Source organism: Lynx canadensis, chromosome A2 (genome assembly GCF_007474595.2).
Source record: "Lynx canadensis isolate LIC74 chromosome A2, mLynCan4.pri.v2, whole genome shotgun sequence".
In the NCBI taxonomy this organism is placed as follows: domain Eukaryota; kingdom Metazoa; phylum Chordata; class Mammalia; order Carnivora; family Felidae; genus Lynx; species Lynx canadensis.
This window is the reverse complement of record NC_044304.2, coordinates 105,070,970-105,090,830: the sequence shown is the minus strand read 5'-3', so window position 1 is coordinate 105,090,830 and position 19,861 is coordinate 105,070,970. Positions and strand designations below refer to the sequence as shown.

The 19,861-nt window shown below is 36.1% G+C and overlaps 1 pseudogene; it reads right to left on the bottom strand.

The window, feature by feature from the left end:
• Positions 1–4,511: 4,511 nt before the first annotated feature.
• On the bottom strand, positions 4,512–19,398 carry LOC118517797 (annotated as a pseudogene).
• Positions 19,399–19,861: the final 463 nt, after the last annotated feature.

Here is a 19,861-nt window from a genome sequence, read left to right as displayed (position 1 = left end):
ATTCAATATGCCATAAATATGCAAAGTAAATTTTTATTGTGTTAGCCCATGCTACTTTGTAAAAATGGACACAAAATTTCTACGTATAATTCTTGAGTTTTTGTGTTTTTTTTTTAAGAAATAATTGCCATTACAGGCCATCTGGCATCTCAAGATTTCTGAAAATAAAATGTACTTCTGGAAACAATTTAAACTTTAGGAAAAAAATGCCATGGCACAAATTTATCTTCAATTTTTTTCTTTGGGTAATATCCCACTAGAAAAGTACCCAATTTATGTGAACTATTTCAATTCTTATTGCTACATTTTCCCTATTTTTTTAGGTTAAAAATTTTTACCTTTAACCAACTGTATCCCCCCAAAAGATATAATATTCATCTTTTAAGAAAATATATGCTATGTATAGGGAATTCTTATTACTGTGAAGGATGCAAATAAAATTTACAGTGTCTGCCTTAGAGAAGCTTGGTGGTCAAATTTAGTAGGGATTATTCTTATTTACCTGTCTCTTCCTAGCTTAACCCAAGACTAGAGCATCTCTTTAACTCTGGGCATTAACAGAAGATCTAAGTTTTATCAACTTTTCACCCATAGGTGCAAGATCTTACCTTCACAAATCACAAGTCTGATAACAGTATTCTTATCTATGTTGAAACAAAGCAATCTCAAGTTAAGCAACTTCAGTTTGAAAAACTTGTAGATTTAGAACTTTCTTATGACTTTGGGAGAGTGCCTATTTCTGTAGAATCCAGCATGATATCAAAATCCATTGATGGTCTCAAAAGGAAACACACAGAAGGTGAATCCCCCTCATTCAGGAGAGATTTCAGGAAGCTCTAGTGTGAGACCAGAATTTCCTGAATCAGCTTCTACAAACGGGTGAAGTTTACCAGGTATGACACTCCCAGGACCAGAAACTTGACTGCAAATGCCGTGCATGGTGTGTTCAGTCCTCTTGTCTTATTATAAAGCCCTTCATCTGAAACCAAGCTCAGAACAGCATGATAACAATAGGAATCTTCGAGCATGATCACAACTCTGATCAGGAATGAGAACTACACCATGTTGGTCATATAAGTTTATTTTTGGTTATTTATCAGAAAGTATGCATATGCCACTGTGATCTGAAACTCATTGTGTTTTAGAGCATCATGGTGAATAAGTGCTGCGAATACTCCATTCCTAATGAGGACTTTGGTTTCCTAGTTCACAAAATTAGAATGATAATGAGGACAATAAAGATACCTAAGTAATCACCATGTGCTCTGGAGGGAACTGAGTGCTGTGCCTATGAAAGTGATTGCACATTGCTGAGTTTGATTTGTAAAAGACAACTAAACAATGCAAAAGTCAGGGACTCCTAAATACACCATGTATCACAGTTAAATATCTCCCTTCCATCAGCAGCTTTAGGGTGAAACTGAGGGGCGTTAGAATGAACAATTTTATCTCCAATTTCCGGTAATCTGTATCAATGCTTCACAATGAACCTCAACCACTGTCTTCTATTCTCTCATTAAGCAAAGCTTTTTAAGTACCACACTCCAGGTACTCACCTACAAAATAAAATCAGGCAAAAGCCTGGCTCTGAAGTTGTTTATTACCTCGTTGGGGAAAAGAGCACTACATCACCCACAAGCATGTAATAAAAGCTATGCTAGTTATATGCTCTGGGTGGTGTTTGCCTCTGAATGGATGGGGTTATAGAAATAAAACAGGTGGGAAGGAAGGGCTAGAGGAAAAATATTGACAGGAAGATTCCTAGAAAATGGCCGAAGACATGTGAGGAGTTTGAGAAGAGTGTGCCCAAGGCTTCTCAGACAAGAAGGGTAGGAGCTCAGTGAGGCAAGGAACACGAGTGTTAATCAGGTAGAAATGGTATCTTTCCTGTTGTCTTGAAATGAGACAAAATCCCCAAAGCTGAAAACACAAAGAAACAAGCCGCTAGAAGACATATTCCCACAGGACTTTTTAAAAGGTATATTTTCCTTGTCTCATACTGTCACTTTCTACTTCATCCTCATTAAGTAAATAAATGATTAAAACTCTAAATGTATGGGTTTTTTTTCTTTAAGTAGGCATCATTATCCTTGGGGGGAAGCATTGTAGAGTACACATTCTTATTCCTGTGAGAAAGGAAAGATGGTGAACCCTGCAAAGCCAATTCAGAAATTCCCAGCATTACCATTTATGGTGAATAGAGATGGTGGTTGCCTATAAGAGGAGGAAGCCTGCAGGTATGTATGGGTGGCTTCTTGCTGAGCTTCAGAAAATGCAGACACCACTGCAGTGTCCTTCAGCGCAAGGCAGTATGGGAGTTCCTGGAGGAGGGGTAGTTTTGTCTATATCCCAAGGAGGTTTCAGAAGGTATGCATTTAATCACAGAGAAGGGTGCCTACTTCTTACCTAGAGATTAAAAGAAGAAGGGTGGCTCACAGTGTCAGGGAAAGGAGAAAGGAAAATAGGGGGCCATCCACATGCTCCCATTTGGTGGGCTGTATGGAGTGTTCCCTGAACACACAAGACTCATGAGAAAGCTAGGCTCCAGCCATCTTGTGGGTAGCCCTACCAAGAAGGCTGTCTGGACAGGACTTGGGTCTACCTGTAGGAAGTAGTGGGGTGGACTGCTGATAGTGAGATGCTGAAGTTTAGTCCCTATCAAAGGACTGTACAGAATGAGGTCCCTGTATAGGACAAAGACGCATGCCCAAAATGGGCTCCACAAGCAAGTAACTGTGTGGACATCTGCCATACAGGCAATGTCACTGTCTGCTTACAACTGTCTCTCCTACCTGAGGTCTTTGTCCCTGTTGCTACCTTTGCTCTTCCCATTTCTCCTTTGGGCACCAACACCTTGCAGATAAAAGGCAGACCAAGAGGCAATGGTGTGTGATGGGAGAAGTGTAGAAAGAGAAAAAAGGAGATGATGTTCCTTTCATCACTGTAAAGCCCTGAGCCACAGGGTAGGCTTTGGATGAGGAGAACAAACTAGTTGTGAGATTAAAGTTTTAATCTAGAACAGATGAGGCCTTATTATTTATTTATTTGTGAAATTTAAGGCAATTAGAAGAAAACTTCCCCTTGTTAACTTTTTATTAAAGTTTTACATTATGCGGCATAGTGTATGCATATTAAATGTGTATTTCTGTGAAATATCACAAATGGAATACGTCTACATTGCCACCACCTGGGTCAGGAATTGTTACATTTCCAGGGCCCAGAAACTCCTCATTGCACTCCGTCCCTTTGAGTCAAAGGAAATCAACTTCTTGATTTCTTACACATAGGCAAGTGGTTTTTTTTTTTTTCTATAAAATGGAATAACTATATAAGGTATATAATGCATCTATCTTTTTTTTTTTTTTTACTCATCAGTACGTTTGTGAAACTCATCCATGTAGTAACACTTTGTTCATTTTCTTTGCTGTTTGGTAATCCTTTGTGTAAATATACCACACTTCATCCATTCTACGATTTATTGGCATTAGGCTTGTTTCTAGTTTGAAGATTATAACAAATAATTTTGCTATGAATATTCCTGTACATATCTAAACGTACATGCACATATACTGTGTATTTGTCTTAGATAAATACACTAAGAGTGAAATGTCATGTCATATGTTATACACACATTCAACTTTAGAATATATTGCCAAATAGTTTTCCAAAGTACCAGTCCCAATGAAGATGAGCACATCTAGACTTCATAAGTCTAGTCATTTAGATATCCTCTTCTGTGAAGCACCTATTATTTTCTCTTGAACTGCTTGTCTGTTTCATATTTATTTGCAGGAGTTCTATAGCTGCCTTTCATTCTTATTCGTGTCATTTGATGAATGAAAGTTTAGAGTTTTAATGCTTAAGTTGAGCATTTCATAAGTTTTTTCTTTATGGATAACTCCCCACCCCCTTTTTTTGGTCCTGTTTAAGATATCACTTATTTTCCCAAAATTTATTTTGAAGCATTATTTTTTTCCTTTCACATTTGGATCTATAATCCATATGAATTGATTTCTTTATGCATGGTATGAGGTAAGAAATCATATATATCTTTTTTTAATGTTTATTTATTTATTTTGAGAGAGAGAGAGAGCAGGGAAGGGGCAAAGAGAGAGAATCCCAAGCAGACTCTGTGCTATCAGCACAGAGCCTGATGTGGGGCTCAGTTACACAAACTGTGAATTCATGACCTGAGCTGAAATCAAGAGCCAGACACTTAACCAACGGGGCCACCCAGGTACTGCAGGAATCGCATATACCTTTTATTATAGCCTCAGCTTTTTCATGGCTTAATGTGAGCTGGAATTACAGAAAACACATTCCTGGTACAAATAAAATGATTGAAAATCTATAGGATCTGCCAAAGATGTTCTCAAGCTGAAGAGATAAAGACCCAACACAGCACATTTGAAAGTCATGTTTGAGAAAAATAAAGTCATTTGTTTGAACCATCACAGGGTTCAATATGCTAAGTACATAAAAAAAAAAAATAAGAGGGGACTATAATTTCAGACTATTATTTTCTTTAATTTTGAGAAACCTGTGGGATATCGAGGTAGATTTGCTCTTCAAGTTAAGAGAAGATGCTTCCCAGTGGCAGCTAGGAAGGGTGAAATTCTTGTGAAGAATGAAGCCACTTAGTTTATAATGATTCAGTTAGTAGGAGTCTATGATTTTCTGAAACTGATTTAAGTAACTTGGTGATGGACTGCCCTGTCATTTCCTTTGTAAGTGGAGCCTGTATTTGACTAAGACAGCAGTTAGCATGGGGCCCCTAATTACTAAGCTCAAGTAAAAAATCATCTATAGAGGAGAAGACCCTACTATTGCTACGGTGGTCTACACTCATGCACAGCAGGATCTTTGCAATTTGAAACAACCACTTTGTAAACTTTGTAAGAATAAGTCCACATCCTACGTCATTCGTGGAGTGATCTCATATCTACCACTCACAAACATAAAATAAAGTCTTGTCCATTTGAACACACTTTTCTGGACACTGATCTCTTTATATATTCATCTGTAATCTGTTCCTCTTAGAGATAGGTGTCTGCTGACTGTTCATTCTCTGGGTTCCTTGCATATACATAAGTCCATAGGTTTATCTTACTAAAGAGCCTTACTAAAGAGCCTGAAAATTACAGATGAGAATTAATGTGACTCTTGTCTTACTCCATGGGACTGAAAGACATTCGTGAGGAATAAATCCCCTTCTTCTCTCTCTCTCTCTCTCTCTCTCTCTCTCCTTCCCACCCACAACTCTCTTTTCCTCTCTTAATTTTCAGTCAACTCTTGACTAGTTCCTGGAAACTTGTTTTACACAGGCAAGATGCATAGTTTTTTAATTTTTATTAATCAAATGCTTAACATAGTAATCATTCAGTGTCATTGCCATGTTCCATGTGTTTTACAAAGTTTTGACTTTTCAACAACTTTATGAAATTTGTGCTTTTAGTATTGTCATTTTACAGATGAGAAAACTGAGACATAGACAATTAAGTAATTTTTCTATGGTTGTGCAAAGCCCTATCTCTATATTATCATTAACAATAATAATCAATAATAAGTGAATCCAAAAGATATGAGGGTCTTTACCAGTAGTTTATATATACTATTTCACTTAATTCTCCTAAAACCTAAGAAAGATTGATTCAGAAAACTTAACCAAATCATCCAAGATTATATTTATAGGTGATTTGGTTAGAATTTGAATCCATTTTGACCAAATCTCAAACCCAAACTCTATTCTATTAATCTGCCCTCCCACCTCTTTCCCATAGATGATATTTACAAGCTAATAAAGAGAGGTAAGGGAAGCTATAAGGTGAGTCAGCTATAAGGTGACCACCCCCTTGTCTGCATCTGGGACAGCATATATTATTCAAATTTTACAGGTGAAGAACTGAGGTTGAGTGTGGTTGCATAATCGGTCCAAGATCATGTAGCCAGGCTGGGATTCAAAGCCAGGCTTTCTGCCTTCTAAGATCATTACACTACTGCCTTAGGGTGTCAGAGTTAGGTTTCCCCAGAAGCAGGTGCTTAGCCAAAACTCTGGTCCTACCAGAGGTGGTCTCCAGATGAAGGTAAAATGGTGGCAAGGTAAGCACGTGGGCCAGTGAGATAGGAAGGAAGCCAACAGAGTGAAGTAGCTACGGAACAACTGGAGGTTAGCCACCTGGAGGACGCTGGGGAGCAGCATAAAACAATCACCTCCACTATTACCTGAGGGCTGCAGCTGGGAGATATTAACCTCCAGCACTTCTGACGGCAGCCAGGGAGAGCCTTGGGCAAGGAGGTGCAGATGCTAACTGTTGGCATGTGGGCAGAAATGACCTAGAATAATAAAGCCTGAAGGGATATGGACAGACACAGTCACTGACAGTTTTCCAGGATTCCACTGAACCTAGGAGAAATAATAATTCATCTTGGATCAAGGAACTGGATTCTTTCAGACTCCACTTAAAATGGTTTAACCATCATGCAAATATTTCATTTATAGTTCTTGTGATAGAGCTTCTATGGGATAAAGAACGTATTATTGAAAGGATCATTTGAGCAGCAACTCTAACAAGTTAATGTAAGTGTTCAGAAACAAAACTTGAAGTGTTTGCCCACCTGTTCTTGCATGTTTGGGTAAACTTCTCTTCCACACGATCCATAAATGCACTGTACACATCTCGTTGCCTTCTGTGTCTCTTAAGGAAGATTACACAAAGGAAGTTAGTGAAAACAAACATGTACTGACTTTAATTGTTTATCTTTTTAAAATTGCTATGTAATGATCTTTGCTTTAAAAGTTTGCTCTGTGTGCCACATGCACATCTTGCTGTTTTTGGTTGTACAGGGATACAAAGCAGCCTTACTTGTCCAGGGTGGAATTTGAGCCCCGGTAAACGTTTGTTTTCTCAACATCTTGCAATGACTGTATGACAAAGTCTTCTTGTCAGGCTTTCTTACTTGAGTGCAATTCACTCAATGGGCTGCTCCAAATGAGGTGGGAGTAAACTTGGGGAAAATTCTTCACAATGTGCAGGCCTCAATCCACCCTACCAACTATCTTTGTACTAAGAAAAGAAATCCAAAATTCTAGATATTTCCCTGTTTGCTTTTTAAGAAAAAGCAAAAATAGTTCTGCTTTACTTTACAAAACAAAAATATCTTTCACTATATACGCTAACAATAAATTAAAAATTCCTACATCAAGGCAATCATTAATAACAGTGTTGGAGACATTTCCCAACAGCTGTAGAAAAAGAGTCATGCTCATGGGGCGCCTGGGTGGCTCAGTCAATTGAGTCTCCGACTTTGGCTCACGTCGTGATATCACGGCTCCAGAGTTCAAGCCCCACGTCGGGCTCTGTGCTGACAGCTCAGAGCCTGGAGCCTGCTTCGGATTCTGTGTCTCCCTCTCTCTCTGACCCTCTCCCGTTCATGCTCTGTCTCTCTCTGTCTCAAAAATAAATAAACATTAAAAAAAAAAAAAGAGTCACGCTCACCGTGTATGAAGCTGATTGAATGGGCCATGGGGCTTTTGGTAAAATTAGCTGTGGGTCCCAGGTACATTCATGAGGCTTGTAAGTGATAAATCTTTCTATATTGTTCTTCTGTTAATCATCTTTCAGCGACTGACACCCATGTACTAGAGATATGGAGACAAATGAGAAAACATAACAATTACATAGGTCTTTGTTCATATCTCTCAGAATATAGTAGGAAATCAGGGCCTAGGAGCGACAAATTGATGGACAATTTATAATGCAGATCTAAATAAAATGTTGCTTATCCTGCCCACCATTTCTACAGGAATGAATGTTCTTCAAACTCCAATTCTAATCCCACCTTTTATTTCCCTGGAAATCTCTTTTTAAACTTCTCAGTAGTGCTTTGTGATTTGAATGGCATATTTTGCATTCTACCTTTAATTTTACTTACAAATTTCTTGATATCAGAGTCTGGGTCTTATAAAGTTTCCTTGGCATTTTTTTTCCATAGTGACTTATATACATAGTAAGAAAAGTTGATGTGTCCCATTGTAATTACACACACAGACAAGACTTTTATCAATATAATCTATGCTAAAACATGTACGTCATTTAGAAATAAATTATCTTAACTTCATAATTGTAAAACTACTTGATTCTAGGGGTGCCTTGGTGGCTCAGTCATTAAGCGTCTGACTTCGGCTCAGGTCATGATCTCACGGTTCATGAGTTCTAGCCCCATGTCGGGCTCTGTGCTGACAGCTTGGAGCCTGGAGCCTGCTTCAGATTATGTCTCTCTCTCTCTCTCTCTCTCTGCTCCTCCCCTGCTCATGCTCTGTCTCTCTTTCTCTCAAAAATAAATAAATATTAAAAATTTTTGTTTAAATACTTGATTCCAATTTTTAAAAGAAGAAAATAAAATTCAACCATTTTCCCATTAATCACAGACAACCACCATTAAGATCATATTTTTTTTAACTGATATATAACTACAGTATGTAAATATAGCATGCATGTATTATCACTCTTGTCCAAATGAGTAACACTGGATAATACAAGTTAACTCTAGACAAGCACTATTCACATGGCACCACAGTAATAAAGTGTGTGTTTGTATGTATTTACCATGTACACGACAACATGTGCTATGTAAACATTATATATGATCGAAATATGTATGATAGATTTAATGCTCACAATAATTCCATGATACAGATTCAGTTATTGCCATTCCCATTTATAGATGGGTAAACCAATAAATAGACAGTTTAGGTAACTTGGGGATAGTGAAGACAAGATTCAAAGCTATGCAGCTTGCTTCTTGGTCTATACTCTGAATCACTCTATTGGTTCTCTATACAAAACACTTTGACTTAAAAACTCAATCTTCAACAGCATATTAAAAGTTGTAGATAACAAAGTAAGTGCATTGTTTCCATTAATTAAGTGGGCATTAAAAAAAATTACCATATTATTAAAGGTGATAGGTTAAAAAACACCATTTTAGTAATATGTTTTTACAAGATTTAGTATTAAGATATAATGCAGAAAGTTTGTTTTTTGCTGTGTTCATAACTTCATGATAATGACTTACCTGTACTTAAGTGTCTGGACTTAAATTTTAATCCAAAAGGGTCCCTTTCAAAAGTTGTCACAAAGTTTGGTAAATTATGTTGATACTAGATATGTAAAGAGAAGATTAAACATAAATACTGTTTATTACTAACATTACATTTGGAATGTGATTTTTACAAGTATTAATTATTTCACTGGTAAAATGCAGTTTTGATGATTTTGTTATAGCATTTAAAACTTGTGTATGAACATCTGAAAGAATAATCCAATTCAAGATACTGTATAACCAATTCATTTTATAGTAGAACAGAGTACTTCAAATATCCTCATGTGAATAAATCAGAAATAACATTTTAAACAGCATGAAATTAAAGGAATCTAATCGAAATTTGCATTTAATCTTAAATGCCAGTAAGGTTACATGTTTTATTTCTGGATCTAAGTTTATTTCAAGGACGTAATATTTAACAAAGCTAAAAGAATTTGCTGAGACTGGAATAGAGTAATTACTGGTTGTTTTCAGCAAACTATACCACAAAGTACTTTTTAAAGACGGTTTAAATGAACTAATATGATCTGAAATAGCATCTGTATACTTCCAGAAGCTAAAATTAAATAAAATACCACAAACGTCTCTGTTTGAAAGCTGAATCATTGTGGCATAAAAAGATGAGATCAAGCAGAAGTTAGAGTCATCCTAGTGAATGACTCTAGGTTCTGCCCCAGGCAAATAGGAAAATATTCAAAGTCTCAACAGAAATCCTGATACAAGATTTTCACTCTTCAGTCAAATACAATTGAAGCACTGTTAGTTTAAAAGACATTATACTGACATCTGGTGGTTGCAATTTATATTGCACTGTCTCCAATTCACTTTTTCATAAAAACAAATTAATTCAGCGAAAATTAGAATGTCTCCCATTCCTTGAACTTTACTTATTCATGTCTTATAATTGCAACCGTAACTAGTAAAATTTTTGAATAAAGCAATGACATTTGCGATTTAACTGACTTCCTCTCATTTCCAAAAGTAATATACTCCATTTACTGCAAATAGAAAGATTTACATGCTTTAAATGAGTAAAGAAGGTTATACATCAAGGCTTCTTGAATCTTCTAGCTTTTATCCTAAGAGCTCCTAACAGTTAACATTCATTGAATGCCTCAACAGACCTCGAAGACCCTGTTGTAAGCACTTTATGTATAATTGTCTCCTTCATTACTTAAAAGAGCCATATAATATGAAGTATTGTTATCCCATGTTATAAATAAGAGGCTTAATAACTTGTCCAAAATTATTAGAAAGTAAGAAAGCATGGATAGATAAACTGATCCCAGAGGGCAAGTTATATTTTCTTATATTTTCCACTGGAATAAATTTATTCTTTTTTGTAGCTATTTTTCTTGTTTGTTTTATCAGTCCTATTGCTTCTCTCATTACTAAGCAAGAGTCATATTTATGTGTTAAATTATAGACCTAAGGATAAAATATATTCATATTCTAGAGGAACAACATTTTGAATCATTTGAATCTCCTTAAATATATGTTCCCCGCCATCATTTTAATTATGAATCTAATTCTTGCCCACATATTATTTAGATTATTAACCACTGGAAAGATTAATGAAAGTAATATAATACCGCCTTTGTCAATTTTTATTTATTCATCCATTCATTCCATGAATTGATTCTATTACTTCTAGATTGTAAACTGGCAATTGAGATCTGTTCTCCAATCACATCTAAACCCGAACTATTCTCAAAACTAAGAAAGGCCATCTACATGATAGATAAAACCACATCAGAAACATTAACCAGGGTCCTACCTCTCTCTTCTGTCACTTATTGCTGAATTTGAATTGTATTGTTTCTTGGGAAATCAAGATGCAGACTTACACATATTATATGTACATAACTTTTTGCTCATGTAATAGTAGTCATAATTAAGAAATGAGTAAAAAATAATATGTATTTCTCCTTATCTGTTTTGTTTTCTTGATTCAAATGCTTTTTGTACCTGTCGAAAGTCATGTGGTTTTGGATTGAGGTATACACCATTTGGATACTTTCCACTTTTCACAAACATTAACTTCACTTCATTTGAATCCATATGTGGGAATGTAGTTATAAACTCTGGAGATATGGCCTTCTTGGGATGATTCCTTATGCTGGGCAGGTGAAGCATTGTTTCTGGGAAATTAACTTTTTTTTCCCTCCCTTGTTTTTCCTTAATAATCCTTGATGGTTTTTCTGGAAATCTCAAAGATGTATACAGTTTGTAACTGAAATCAGGAGGCTTTATTTCCCATATGTTGACTTTCATTTCAGATTGTGGTGGTTGCAGGACTTTTTCTTCCATTTGGAGTTGAGGTCTTGTGTGCGATACTCCAAACTCTTTGTGTGTGACATCTCTGCTTCTGTTGCCTTTCTGGGAGTCAAGGTACATTAGGTGAAGAGTGTTTTCACATGTAGGAATCTGCAACAGACATACCAATGCTGAGGTTTACCACTATAACAATGGGATATTGAATATATTTTCTCCAGGCCAATGTAATTTCTGAAAGATTTATGAAACAAGAAACAAACTCAGAAATGACGGGTGCATCAAAAAACAAATAATCTAGTGAAGAAATGGGTAAACGACATGAATAGACACATCTCCAAAGAAGACATCCAGATGGTTAACAGACACATGAAAACATGCTCAATATCACTCATCATCAGGGAAACACAAATCAAAACTACAATGAGATACCACCTCACACCTGTCAGAATGGCTAACACGAACAACTCAGGCAACAACAGATGTTGGCGAGGATGCGGAGAAAGAGGATCTCTTTTGCACTGCTGGTGGGAATGCAAACTGGTGCAACCACTCTGGAAAACAGTACGCAGGTTCCTCAAAAAATTAAAAATAGAACTATGTTACAACCCAGCAATTGAACTACTAGGTATTTATCCAAGGGATACAAGTGTGCTGTTTCGAATGGGCACATGCACCCCAATGTTTATAGCAGTGCTATTGAGAATAGCCAAAGTATGGAAAGAGCCCAAATGTCGTCCATCGATGGATGAATGGATAAAGAAGATGTGGTATACATATACAATGGAGTATTACTCAGCAATCACAAAGAATGAAATCTTGCCATTTGCAACTACATGGATGGAACTAGATAGTATTATGCTAAACGAAATTAGTCAGAGAAAGACAAATATCATATGACTTCACTCATCTGAGGAATTTAAGATACAGAACACATGAACATAAGGGAAGGGAAGAAAAAATAATATAAAAACAGGGAGGAGGACAAAACATAAGAAACTCTTAAATACAGAAAACAGAGTGTTGCTTGAGGGGTTGTGGGAGGGGGAATGGGCTAAATGGGTAAGGGGCATTAAGGAATTTATTCCTGCAATCATTGTTACACTATATGCTAACTAACTTGGATGTAAATTTAAAAATTAATTAATTAATTAATAAAAAAATAAATAAATGGTGAGTGCATGTGTTAGAGAGGGGAGGGAAGCATCATGGCTACTGCAAACATCTATTCAGCACCCTTGTCCTAGCACTCACTGGGCTAGGGCTAGGAAACCAAAGATAATTAACTTAAAATCAATGTCCTTAAATAAATGAGAGGCTATTTGGAAGAAAGACATGAAAACAAAAAAATAAAACCTATTCATGTGATAGATATTGGAATAGTGCTGTGAGAAGCAAGGAGAATGAAGGGCTAACTCTATCAGGAAAACAGAAGTGACCTCACAGGAAGTCATTTGGACTAATCTTGAAGAATAAGTAAAAATATTCCAGGTTGTGAAGGAAGCAAACAACATTTCATCAAGGCACAGAAGGTAAAACTTGTTGTAAGCTATCTCTGGGATACCTATGGCCACCTAAACCTCCGCAAGTGCATTGTAGCTATTGTTACTAGACTCTGGATGGGAATGGTGGATTTGCTTTTGGCTGACCAGGGCAAGGAAAGTATTGGCACATTTCTAGGATTTAATGTGTTTGTCAATATGTTACTGGAAAATGCCAATGAATTTGAAATCTCCTTGGAAACAGGGATACATACCAATTAAATAATGTTTGGTTAGGTGGAAATGATATAACAACACTGGTTCTGGGGAATGAGAAAATGAGGTGGTATGAATTTCCTTCTCTTGTGCTACAGTTTATATTATTTGACAATAACATTAAACAGAGGATCTTCAGAATTCAAAGGCGAATGTGCAGTAAGATAAAGTTGTAAATGAAGAGAAATTAACTTTGAAGATACATTGAAAATGTCAACTTTTGGGGCGCCTAGGTGGCGCAGTCGGTTAAACGTCCGACTTCAGCCGGGTCACGATCTCGCGGTCCGTGAGTTCGAGCCCCGCGTCGGGCTCTGGGCTGATGGCTCGGAGCCTGGAGCCTGTTTCCGATTCTGTGTCTCCCTCTCTATCTGCCCCTCCCCCGTTCATGCTCTGTCTCTCTCTGTCCCAAAAATAAATAAACGTTGAAAAAAAAAAAAAGAAAATGTCAACTTTTACAAATTAATAATAAATATTCTGTAAAATAAAATGATGAATTGCTTTTCAAATTCTAACATAAATATTTTTATTTTTTAAAATGACTGGCACATTGAGAGAAAAGCAAGAAGCACAATGTGGCAGGAATTTAGCCTACATATGTGAGGAGACAGTGGAAAATAGTATGATATAGAAAGCTGGAAAAATCATGTGGGGGGTATCTGGGTGGCTCAGATGGCTAAGCTTTCAACTTTTGGTTTCAGCTCAAGTGATGATCTCATAGTTCGTGGGTTCCAGCCCCACATCAGGCTCTGCACTGGCGGCACGGGGTCTGCTTGGGATTCTTTCTCTCCCTCTCTCTGTCTTTTCCCTGCCCTCTCTCTTTCCCTCTCTCTCCTTCAAAATAAATACATAAAAACATGAAAAAGTTTTAAAAAGAAAAATCATTTGGGGTTATTTTAGCAAAGGTCTCTCATGTCACAGTAAGAAATTCGAACATATCAATGATAATGGAAAATTACTTAATCAGGGTGAGAAATGTAAAAGGAGGAACAGTACATAGAAAAAGATCATCATAATAAATAGATTTAAATAAAATATACATGCATTATATAACAGTAATTATAGACCTGTGGCTAAGTCAACTTATCTGCAATATTGCTATATAACAAATTATCACAAACTCAGGGACTTAAAGTAAAAAAATCTTTTATTTTTTGCCAGAGGATATGGGAAGAGAGAATTGAGATTGACTTCCAGCAGGTACAAGATTTTTTGTGGGGGGAGACGGACATGTTCTGGAATTAGAGAGTAATGATGGTTTCACAAGGTTGTGAATATACTAAAAACCACTAAATTGTACACTTCAGATTGGTAAGTAGTGAATATTATCTCAATTAGAAAAAGACAAATTTACTATTAAACCAGGTTGAATAAATTTTAATATACACAAACTTTTACCAAAAAAAAAAAAAAGAAAAAAAAGACCACAGGTGTTACCTAAGTGAGTCTAGTTAAATTTTGAAAGCAAACTATTTATCTGATAAGGGATTAAAATCCAAAATATGTAAGGAACTCCTACACTTCAATACCAATAAAAACAAATAATCTGATTAAAAATTGAGCTAAATACTTGAAGAGACATTTCTCCAAAGAAGTTATACAAATGGCAAACAGGCACAGGAAAAGATTCTCAATGTCATTAATCATCAGGGAAATGCAAATCAAACGACATCTCACACATGTTAGTATGTCTATAATAACAATTATAAAAAGGCATTAAGTGTTTGTGTTGATATGGAGATATGTAAAACACGTTTACACTATTGGTGACAATGCAAAATGGCGTGGCCACTATGGAGAACAGTGTGAAGGCTCGTCAAGAAATTCAAAACAGAAATGCCAATGATCCAGTAATGACACTTCTGGGTGTCTACCCAAAATAATTAAAATCAAGATCTCAAAGAGATATCTGCACTCTCATGTTTATTGCGGTATTATTCACAATAGTTAAGATATGGAAGCAATCCAGAAGTCCACTGATGGATGAATGAATATCTCTATCCATGTGGTTCATACACAAAATGGAATATTATGCAGCTTTAAAAAGATGGCAATACTGCCATATGCAACAATGTGGGTGAACTTGGAGGACGTTATGCTATGTGACATATGCCAGTCACAGAAGGACAAATATCGGATGATTCCATTTACATGAGAAATATAAAAGAGTCAAACTCAGAAACAGAAAGTAGAGTGGTGATTGCCAGGACCTGGGTGGGTTGGGGGGGTGGGGAGGTGAAATGGAGAAATGCTGTTCAACAGGTATAAAGTTTCAGTTATGCAACATGAGTAAATTCTGGAGATATAGTGCACAGCATTTTGCCTAGAGTAACAACACTGTATTATGAACTTAAAAAATTGTTGGGGCAGCTGGGTGGCTCAGTCAGTTAAAGCATCAGACTCTTAATTTTGGCTCAGGTCTTGATCTCATAGTTCATGAGTTCGATCCCTGCATTGGGCTCTGTGGTGACAGTGCAAAGCCTGCTTGGGATTTTCTCTCTCCCTCTCTCTTCCCCTCTCCTATCACTCTCATTCTTCTTCTCTCTCAAAATAACTAAATACACTTAAAAAATAAAAAATAAAAAATTGTTAAGATGGTATATCTCATTTTAATTGTTCTTACTACAATCAAAAAATAACTGAACAGAAACAAAAAAAAAAAGAGGGAGAGAGAACAATGTTCATTACCTGAGTAAGAAAGTTACAAGTTCCCCAAATACTCAAAACATGTTTTGTTCTGTTGATAAATAATACAGTGTAAATAAAGCAAATTTTATAAATAGGGAGCCTCTTAACATTCTCTATAAAATTATTGTCAAATAAATTAAACTTAAATTATCAAAATACCACATTAATTAACCAAGTATGTGGAAATAAGGATGTAGGAATATTATTCTCTGAGCAATGCCTAAAATATAAAGGGTAGTAAAATTAAAAAAAAAAACTGTAATATCATGCTTTTGTGTTATACTGTAAACAATAGGAATGTCTGCATAGAATTTTAAGAGATTTGTAAATAAAATACATTTAAAAAGAGGTGGAGGTGAGTTTGAAGGTTGACTGTCCCCATCCAAGAATCTTTTGGAGGCAAGAGTACTCTGGCCCAGACTTGAAATTTTTATTTCTGTTATCACAGCTCTCTATACTTAGGAGATTGATATGCATGATTTCTCATAAGCTGGGCTCTTTAACATAAAAACTACTTAATTAATTCTCCTTATTCAGATTTTATTTTCACCAAATCACCGTTAGATTGTAGTTTGACTTCACATGTACAGTAATCTACTGGAAGATAATGAGCTACAAAGAAAATATGAGTTATTTGGTTTATTTTTCAGGGAGTTTAATCAGCTTACATGTTGGTGTTTATGTTGGACTCTTCTGAAGTCACTAAAGTTGATGAAAATCAAGTCCTTACCAGTCAAATGGCTAATTTTTTCCAGGTACATGGCTTTTTTTTTTTTTAATTACACTCTTGCCTCACTCATGACCCTACAAATTTCTGTAAAAATATATATTTGAGGGGCGCCTGGGTGGCGCAGTCGGTTAAGCGTCCGACTTCAGCCAGGTCACGATCTCGCGGTCCGTGAGTTCGAGCCCCGCGTCGGGCTCTGGGCTGATGGCTCAGAGCCTGGAGCCTGTTTCCGATTCTGTGTCTCCCTCTCTCTCTGCCCCTCCCCCGTTCATGCTCTGTCTCTCTCTGTCACAAAAATAAATAAACGTTGAAAAAAAAAATTAAAAAAAAATATATATTTGAACTTCTGAGGAGCACTGAAGCCTTAGCCTTGGAGAAAATGGTGCATGTAGCTATCTCTTACAGGGCTCAGAATTCTGGCTGCACAAGGGAACTGATTCATAATCAGGGTTTTGTAAACTGTTAGAATGAAAAGACATTGAGGTTGAGGATGTCAATGAGTGAGATAGGGAATTTACCTCACCAGGACACACAGTTGGAAAGAAATTGATGCCAGGACAATCATAAACTGGAAGAATAAAAATAGGTCAAGACCCTGGAAGTCTAATTGATTAAAAAAAAAAAGTATCTTGGCAGTAAGAAAGCTCGACAGCCATCAAAATAAGAGGCTGTGCTTGGGGAATGTAGTGCTGATCTAGATCTCTTTTTGACTAGGTAGCTGGGAGTAGACGCGCTCATCAGTCACCTTGTTGCCGCTGATAATGTGCCTCTGTCTCTATATGTCTCCGGGCTTCCTGACTACCAGAAAATTGTTGTTCATCATATTTTAAATGGTAATAAATTCTGTCCAGTTTTTACCATACTTCATTTTGTCTTGTATTTATTTATTTAGTATTAAATACTATTCATTTGAATAATATGTATACAACATTAGGTTTTTATAGTACACAATTCATGTATTAGCATGTTATCGTTTTAGACCCTAGGTATGCCAGAAGAAGGAAATCATCTGGAGATCTAGTCAAATGATTGAAGCCTGAGACGGTGATATCACATCATCACACTTACTTTAAATGGAAAAAAAAAAACAAAACTATAACCTAGAGAAATATAAAGTTATGAGATGTGTGGTTGAGGAATTCAGAAAAAATAAACTAGCAATATTCTTATTCAGTCAAATGTTTGATGGTAAATGTTGATATTACAGAATCTATATTTAGGACAAGATGTCTCACTGAAAATAAACGAATAGCTTAATTGAATTTAGTAAGCACAGTTACTGTTCATCTATGAAATTATTCTTATCTATGAAGGACCAGTTTAAATGCCATTTCCAATAAAAGCATTCCCAGATCCCCCTATAGGATTCATCCCTCCTTCTGAAGAGCAATGGAGCTTGAAACTGCATTTTTCCTTGTATCTTGTATTAAAATTAATTACTTACAATATCTGCCTCCAGAGGCACCTGGGTGGCTCAGTCAATTAAGTGTCTGATTCTTAATCTCAGCTCAGGTCATGATCTGACTGTTCTGTTCACGGGGTCGAGTCCTGCTGTCAGTACAGAGCCTGCTTGGGATTCTCTCTCTTCCTCTTTCTCTGTCCCTCTCCCATTCATGCTCGCTCTTGCTCTCTCTCGGTCTCTCTCAAAATAAATAAATAAGTAAATAAACCTAAAAAAAGACCCAAAAAACAAAATCTGCCTCAAAATTAGATTATAAAAGTGTTGAGGGGCGCCTGGGTGGCTCAGTCGGTTAAGCGTCCGACTTCAGCTCAGGTCAAGATCTCGCGGTCCGTGAGTTCGAGCCCCATGTCGGGCTCTGGGCTGATGGCTCAGAGCCTGGAGCCTGCTTCCAATTCTGTGTCTCCTTCTCTCTCTGCCCCTCCTCCATTCATGCTCTGTCTCTCTCTGTCCCCAAAATAAATAAACATTAAAAAAAAAAAAAAAGTGTTGAGACAAGAATTTCTAGGTTTACAAATCCTACATAGGGTTCAGCACATGTTGAATTGAGCCATGTGAAATTGCTGTTATTCAACCATTTTTCAATCTTACAAAAAAGCAAATTTTATGTGGTCCAATGATAAGAAGAATAATAGGTACTCTGTGTTAGCCAAAATCTGAAAATTGTGGATTCTGTTTTGAAAACTGTATCTAAAACCCCGAATATCTAATCATAACTTTTTCCTAATAATGGAAAACTTGTTAATAGTAATGGCAGTATAAAAATATAAACTTTCATTTAAATTTATCCCTCAAATATTTTCAACTGGAGAGTCACAAAGTATTTTTATCTGTTTTTAATGAGCTGTTAATTAAAAAGAAATACATTTCTTTGGTTAGCAAATGTATGGAAATGCAATCTTCTTTTGCTTACATAACTGAGTTTAATTTTGTAATATTAAGTATTTGAGGTAATAGATAAATAAATAGATTGATCTAGATATATATCTGACACATAAATGCTGCCAACATACAAAAAAGCATTGTAAAATAGTGTGCTATTAAGAGCACAGGGAACCACAAATTTGTGCATATTTATAAATTCATTAAAAAAATTCAGCACTTTCTTCCTGCTTGGCTTTCTCCTTCTTACTGTAGTTTTCATAATTTCTCTTCTACAATGTTATATATAAAGAAATTGTTTCTTTCATGAATAAATTCATCTATTTCATATAAAATACATATATTTCAAAGAGCTAGTCAAATTGACAAACTAGAGTAAAAATAAAAAGAAAGCAGGAGCATTCATTAGAAAATCAACAACTTTACTCACCATTTGAAACTGAGAGTTTTTTGTAAAAATTTCTAGGGCAGTATGTCTCAGCAAATCTTTTCTGCAAAGCCAAGCAGGACTAAACAAACACATAGTTTATAAGGGAAACTAGCCTTTGCTTTACAAAAGAACCCGAAGTGTGTTTAAGTTTTAACCATCTGGGTTGCTAAGAAACTGAATTAATTTCCTAAAGGACTCAAGTCAGAGTAGGAAAAAAAAGTGAAAGTGGGACCTCTAATTGTTGTCTAAAACCTAGCAACAAGGCAACAACTCCCTTGCTCTTTTTTGAAAGGCTGGAAAATCAGCATATTTGGAAGCCCAATACTTAGTAAATATTGAGAGAAGAGAGAGACAAATTAATTGCACTCCAGTGCAGTTTACTAAATAATAAGTCTTTACAATTCACCTTTTGTTATTTGTTTAGTAATCTGTTTTATAAGTCAACGTGGGTTTGACACTTGATACAAACATGATTTGAGCAGTTGTTTCAACTCTCTTATTAGCTTGGGCTTAAGAAGGTTCCAGTTAATCTCCTCAATGTT